Source organism: Peromyscus eremicus, chromosome 8b, assembly GCF_949786415.1.
Source record: "Peromyscus eremicus chromosome 8b, PerEre_H2_v1, whole genome shotgun sequence".
Taxonomy (NCBI): domain Eukaryota; kingdom Metazoa; phylum Chordata; class Mammalia; order Rodentia; family Cricetidae; genus Peromyscus; species Peromyscus eremicus.
Genome location: NC_081424.1, coordinates 59,022,046 through 59,029,044, shown reverse-complemented (window position 1 = coordinate 59,029,044; position 6,999 = coordinate 59,022,046). Strand labels below are relative to the sequence as shown.

The 6,999-nt window shown below is 49.9% G+C and overlaps 1 long non-coding RNA gene across 1 annotated transcript; it reads right to left on the bottom strand.

The window, feature by feature from the left end:
* Positions 1-2,255: 2,255 nt before the first annotated feature.
* LOC131918324 (uncharacterized) lies at positions 2,256-3,587 on the bottom strand. The gene is made up of 2 exons (XR_009380947.1): positions 3,480-3,587; positions 2,256-2,679 (listed from the first exon to the last, which is right to left on the bottom strand). It is a non-coding gene; the product is annotated as an uncharacterized LOC131918324 (long non-coding RNA).
* Positions 3,588-6,999: the final 3,412 nt, after the last annotated feature.

Below are 6,999 nucleotides of genomic sequence, written 5' to 3'. Positions count from 1 at the left end.
GCCTTCTCCAAGACACTTCTAAGGACCAGATCAATCAGAACATCTTGGCCTGTGGTGTCGATGGCAGCAGATCCACCTGGATAATAAGCTGGAATATAAGTGAGCATTGACGTGTCGTTAATCACAAAGTAATAAAGATGTCAAAGAGTTCCCAGAAGCAGGAACATCACTGCCAAGCAAAACCTGCAGGGTAGCTAAGCATGTACAGGTAGTCATGGAGCCCCAGGGCCTACTCCTCACTCCACCACTCAGGGACGCCCTAGGACTCCCAGGGCAACTCAGACAGGTCAGAGTGCCACAAGAGGAGCAGGTCCAGTGTCAACTTGCCACACTTGGAAGGGAGCTTAAAGCGTGTCCGAAAATAAGTATTTGCTCGATAAGACCGCCGTGTAAAAGGTGAGCTGGCTCAGTCCCCAGCATTTGCCTGGCAAGCACGAGGACCTGGGTCTGATCACCCAGAAGCTGGGCATGGTGCTGCGCTCTGGTAATCCTGTCAGAGTTCCAGGCCAACGAGAGACATTCTCTCAAAAAATCAGGGTGGATGGCACCTAAGGAATGACAGCTGAGGTTGATTGCTGGTGTGTACAGGCACACACACACACACACACAATATATATATATATATACTTATCCACACACATGGGCACCTATACACACTAACATGTGCACAATATAAATACATACACATACATGCACACATGCACACACATGGGCACCTGTGCACACAAACACATACACACATATACATCCATATACATCCATGCAGGCATACGCACAGGCACTTACACACACACAGGAAATAAAAATCAAAATGACTTCTGTGTAGGGTATGCCTGGGCAGGGAGAGGCCTTTGGGTCCTCGGATGACCTGTAGCCTTCTCTGGAACCTCATCACCAGCAGCACCAAGAGCAACAATAGCCACAGAAATGTAGCCAGCACCTCCCAGGGGCCAACCGGGGACACAGAGGCTTTGGACAGGAGCGGATGTGGAGGCAGTGTGACAAGATGGTCACTTCCTCTAACAGAGAGGAGGCCACAACTGTAGTGTGACCAGCTGTGGGGAAGGCCTGAGTCAGGCTGGGCCATGTGAAATGGCTCATTTTGGAGTTGAAATTGACTATTTTGATTCCAACAGTATTTATTTCTAACCATGTTGAGCAGACGAAAGGGTGGGCTGTTCTAGGCCATCAAACAGTCCTCGCCGTTGAAAGTTGTCCAGGCTCTGCCCTGCCTTCCTTCTGATGTGTCGTCTGCCCCACTCTGCCCTGTGGACCCTCTGTCTCTCTCTCCTCCTCGATGCTGCTGCCTGCTCAGGCCATCCTTCTGGACAGGCACTGCCTACTTGGGCTCTGGTGCTCAGGCCCCTCAGCCAGAGCAGCTGGTGACCTGGTGTCCAACAATGGAGGACAGCGGTGTTACCACCTTCATTACCTGTGGCCCAAAGATACGGGATCCATACACACAGGAAGCTTTTGGACTGGGACCCCCGAGTGGGGAACAGCTCAGGACGACTACACACTCCCAGTCTGCTCCAAAGCATTCGGGGCAGATCTGAGCCAAGAGCAAAGACGAAGAAGAGCCTCTGTCTTAGCATTGTTTGATATTATAGAGGGCAGGTCTTTGGGGAAACTGGTACAAGTGCCGGGGGTAAGCAGCGAGTGTCGCCATGCATGATGTCCACGGGATAGCATCAGAACCGTGGGTCCTGTGTACTTTGGTCTAATGCACACATAGCTTGTTCTTGTCCCACGTGGGGGCCACCTTACCTCATGCATATACTGTTCCGAGGATAAAGCCCTCTGTCTACAATAGGCAGACAGATAGAGTGCAGGGCCTCTGCTGAATTAGCTGGCTCTGGTTGGCCAGCCCAGTTGCCAGGCACACAGCCCCTCCACGTGCCCAGACTTGCTGGCCAAATGGAGTTCTAAAGAGAGTGACACCTGGCCCTCATGTTCAGGGATACCAAGCAGGAAGCCTGGCTGGTGTCTTGAGCCATGTGTGGACGTGCTGACTGGACCCAGAGGGATGTTTCCTTGAGTTATGGCTGCACCCCCAAAGCCTCCCATTCCTCTGATTCCTTTGTCCAGGTGGGAGCACACCTCTCCCACTCCCTACATGGAGACCACAGGGGAATTAGGAAAGATAAATTTACATTTGGATATTGTAGTCTCCTAGCCTGGTGAATCACTGTCTGGGTTCACCATTCAGCAAGGACATTGAGCCCCATATAACAAGCAGAAAATATCATCTCAGGTTTCTTCAAAGATAACTTGGATTTTGTTGCTTAACATCCTGGGGAGAGAAACCCCAGACTGTGTGGTAATAGCCACAGAATCTCAACTGGAAGCTCTGTGGCTCAAGAGAGGGAGTGTGATTCACGGTTGGAAATTGGCAACTGGGCGCACTTGGTGTGGTGTGCTGCAGGGTTAGCAGGTTAGGGCCAAGTGAGGAGTTGTGCCTGTGGTGACCGGTACACAGCTGCACAGGCTGGAGCCCTGGGAGGACCTGATGGTACAGACTATGCTGAATGCTTTCCATTCCAGTTTAGCAATGACAGTTGCTCACACGGTAAAGCCGGTCTCAGACTCCTCAGAAGCCTCGGATGCTCACGCAATGGCGCTCACACAGTGACCTGCTTCAGTTCCCATGCTTCTGGTTCACTGATGGCTCATGGCTACCTGTTGGCACAAGGAGAGGCATTTTCATGGACTGAAGAGCTCTCTGGGGAGGACTCATTGAAGAGCTCTCTGGGGAGGACTCACTGAAGAGCTCTCGGGGAGGACTCACTGAAGAGCTCTCGGGGAGGACTCACTGAAGAGCTCTCGGGGAGGACTCACTGAAGAGCTCTCGGGGAGGACTCACTGAAGAGCTCTTTGGGGAGGACTCACTGAAGAGCTCTCTAGGAAGAACTCATTGAGAGTCTCCTAAACGATCTGGGGTGGGGACAGGTATTTCTCAAGCTCCTTTCCTGGTCTTTGTAGGTAAAGGTCTAGTGACCAGCTTTTGCTGTGTGTCAAGTGTTTGAGACGAATCTGCCATGCTGCCAGTCTTTGCCCTGCCTCTGGTTATGGACAACCGCTCTGTAGGTGGGCCCGGGAATACCGCCTCTCTTGGAAAAGTGGTGGGATCGGCTGGCGTTGTTGCCCATCTCTGTGTCTGTGGGGACAAAGGGATCCTGAGTCAGAATCTGGCTGGAGCCTTGTGCTCTCTGGTGCACATTGATGAGAAATGAGGGTAAAGGTCAGGGCCCCTTTGGTCAGACTGTCTCCCTGAACCCCAAAGCCCTTCGCTCACCTCCTTCACCGGTTTGTTACTGCACAGTGGGGAGGCTGGAGGCCCCATGCAGCTGTCACTGTCCTGTCCCCTACATAGCTCCTGGCCATGCCCCTCACCCTCTCTCTTTTTTATGTCCCTCCATCTGTGACCCTTTGCCCTCTTTCCCTGTCCATGCCTCTCCTTGCATTTCCTCTGCACCCACCTTCCTCGGCTCCCTAGTGCCCTCTCTCGTTCGATGCCTGCTCCCAGCCCCGTCTCCACCTCTGGCCTCTTCATGCCTCTCCCCCCATAACAGTGGCTCCACGTCACACATTGGACAAAAGCATGTAGTCCTCATCATGTGTGTGGCCAGTGGAGACCTGCTCAGATAGCCACTGTGTCGTCATCTCTGGCCACTGTGACCCAGTGACACAGAGCTGTGAGGTCAGGTGGTCAGTATACACCTGGAGGGCATCTGTGGTAGGAAGGGGAGATGGGGTGCACATGGCCATCCTTTCACTGTCCAGTTAGGGATCCAAGACCTAAAAATTTAGGTTGATGAATAACAGTAGAGTTTAAAGGTATTTTATCAATACTACCTGTATTAGTATACAGAAACACAATCTGTAAAGAAAATTAGGAGAAGCTGAGTTTTCAAACACCAATTTGGTGAGAGCCAACATTGTCCTGAAGTCCTGAGTTGGCAGGGGATGGGAAGCTGCCTATGACTCGTCTCTTAGGACCTGGCAAACACTGACATCTTTTTGTTTAGTCAATTATGACTGTAAGATTTGGGGACTTGAGAAAAACAAGCATTCCTTATAATCATTAATTTTTAAGGGAAGGTACTTGTAAGAACGTTGTAAAGGGGCCAGGGAGACGGGTAAGGTACTTGCTGCACAAGCATGAGAATCCGTAGCACCCATTTAAAGTGGGGTGGGGCTTGGTGGCCAGGCAGTCTAGCCAAAATGGTGAGCTCAAGGTTGAGTGAGAGACCCTGTCTTAAAACATAAAGTGGAGGAAGATTGAGAAAGAGGTCCTGACGTCAACTTCTGGCCTCCACATATGTCTGCACTGGTGAGTGTTTTGTGGATAGGGGTTTGCTTGAATACATACACACATGTGCACGCGCGCACGAACACACACACACACACACACACACACACACACACACAGACATAGAGACAGAGACACATAGAGAGAGACAGAGACGGAGAGAGATCACACTGTAAAGCGATAAGAGGACAACAAGCTGGTGGCTACTACGTGCAGCCTTGGGGTGGAAGCAACATGGGCCTCCAATCCAGAGATGGCGGCTACAGGGCCAAGAGACAGCTTGTATCTGCCCCCACTCCTAAAGACAAACCCTCTTAGGAGTGCCAGGACCAGGAGCCATAGGTCTCCATGGTCCCAGGAGGCCTCCTGGGAGGTGGCCCTCTTACCCTTCGATCTAAGAGGGCTTCGGTCAACACTCGGGGCAACACTCGGGGCAGTATGCTTCTCTGTTTTTCATGGCCACTCAGATGGCCCTAGGAGTCCAGCTAGAAGCTCCTCGAGACTAAACGTAAGGGGCAAGCTTTGAAATACCCAACACTGGCTTTTTTTTCTGCTTCAAATGTCAGAGAACTACTGCGCAGCTGGCCTGGTTCGGTTGATCTAAACTGGGGTGTGGGGACCACACAGCTTGAGATCCCCTCGCCTGAGCGATGGCTCGTGGCTATCCTCCAGCCCCTGTTCCTTCCTGTGCAATTAGAAGCCACTTTCTCTTGAGCCACAAAGAGGCCTCACTTGGCATGGCAGACTGGGTTTCCTTACCAGAACAGCGTGCCAGGCCTGTCAGTGCTTTAGGGTAAGCAAGCCCGCTCCCTGTGGCAGGAGGGGACCCAAATAAGGGGGATAGATGGCATTATGGAGCAGTTATCTTGTTCAAAAAGTTGAAGGGGTGGCAATGAAGTCACCTATAAAATTATCATCTTGTGTGTTTGGGTTTATTGCCCGAATGCATGTCTGTGCACCACTTGGAGACCAGAAGAGGGCATCGGGTCCCCTGGGACTGGAGTTACAGATGGTTGTGAGCCGCCAAGTGAGTGCAGGGCTCTAACCCGGGTCCCCTGGAAGAGCTGCTGGTGCTCTCAACTGCTGAACCGCCTCTCTGGTCCTTGACGTTGCTTTTTAAAAAGCCTGTAAGAAATTGTCACTGAGCTGTCCTGAAAAAGACAAGCTGCTACCAAACTTCCAAGAAATAGGGGAGGGTATCAACTACCTTCGTGTGCTGACGTGTTCGCCAAGGTGTTTGGGCCAGGTTGCCACCCACAAGCACATTCTGTTAGGAGAAGGTTGAAGTAAGTGTCTTGGGCCTGGGGACAAGGTGGAATAAGGATGCTGGAAATGAGGGAGACCGTGGTGAGCTAAATGTGGACCTGTGTGAGGAAAATGTGCTGTTAATCTTTGCATTTATAATTTGCATAAATTATGTTTGTAGTAGTTGTTGCCCCAAAGAAAAACCTGTAGAACCCATGGTATCCCACTCAACAGCTCATTGAACTCTCCCTGCTCCCTGGAGTTTTGTGATGGAATCTTTTTTTTTTTTTTTCTTTCTTTCTTTTTTTTTTTTTTTTTTCAAATAATTGGTTTTGTTTTCTCTTTCCCAAATTTAACTGGTGTAATTCTCTGTGAAGGAGACTTTCTGAAAACTGAATGACTACCACAAATCACATTTTTAATGAAAAAAAAATCTGTTTTAAGTGAAGAAATCTGTGGTTTGTTTTAAAAACACCTAGTGGGCGCCAGGCACTCTCCACAGGACACTTCATGCATTTTCCCAATCACCCTCTGAAGGAGGCATCTGATGGCTGGGAAATGAAGTAACTTTCTGAAGATTGTGAGCATTGACCTGGCAGAACCATGGGCATAACCCAAGCATTCAGACACCCAAACCCCTCAGGAATTTAAATTAAAAACCAACGACCAGTTCTTATGTGGCAGAAAGAAGTATTGCCATGTACGAGTCAGGATGGGCCGATTGACACAGGCCTCTAAATCATACACACTTAAATTAGGAGCCATGAGTTCAACCGGAGATTTTACCAGCTTCAGAAGTATGACTCAGAGCCATTGGACTTCCAGTTGGCCTCGTTGAGTCCATCCGTCGGTGCGGGTTCCGTGACCCCACCTCAGCACAGCAAGGTCACTGCTTCCCAGGACAAGGCAGTGAGAAAATTCAGTTACCCGGCTGCTTCAGCCAACCGATGAAATCTTCAAACTGTCAGAACATAATTGATGTGTTAAACACATTGGCACCATTTAAACTTTGTCTCCCACATTTAAAGAATGCCACCTTCTCTTTTCTTCTCTGGTATCACAATTAGCAGTAATTAAAATATCAAATGTTTCACCATTGAGGTGATGACTTGTTCTTCCTCTTCTTCTCTTCCTCCTCCTCCTCTTCTTTTTTTCTGTGTTGTCAAGATAATGACTTTCAGCTTTGTTCTGAAAGGAGGTAGAGGGAAGGAAGGACCAAGCTGACGAGGTGTGCAAGAGAAATCCATCTCTTGAGGGCATCGCTGTTTGAGACTGACTCAATGCGATTTCAGCATCATTAGTCCAAGAATCCGGGTCAGGCTCCCTAGTGAGACTTGAAGCCTGTGAGACATAATTAGTTAACTGGTCAGGGTTCTTCCTTTCATCGTTGTGGACAGAGGGGACAAGGAAAGCCCCTGCTCTTCCCTCTGCAGAGCTGCACT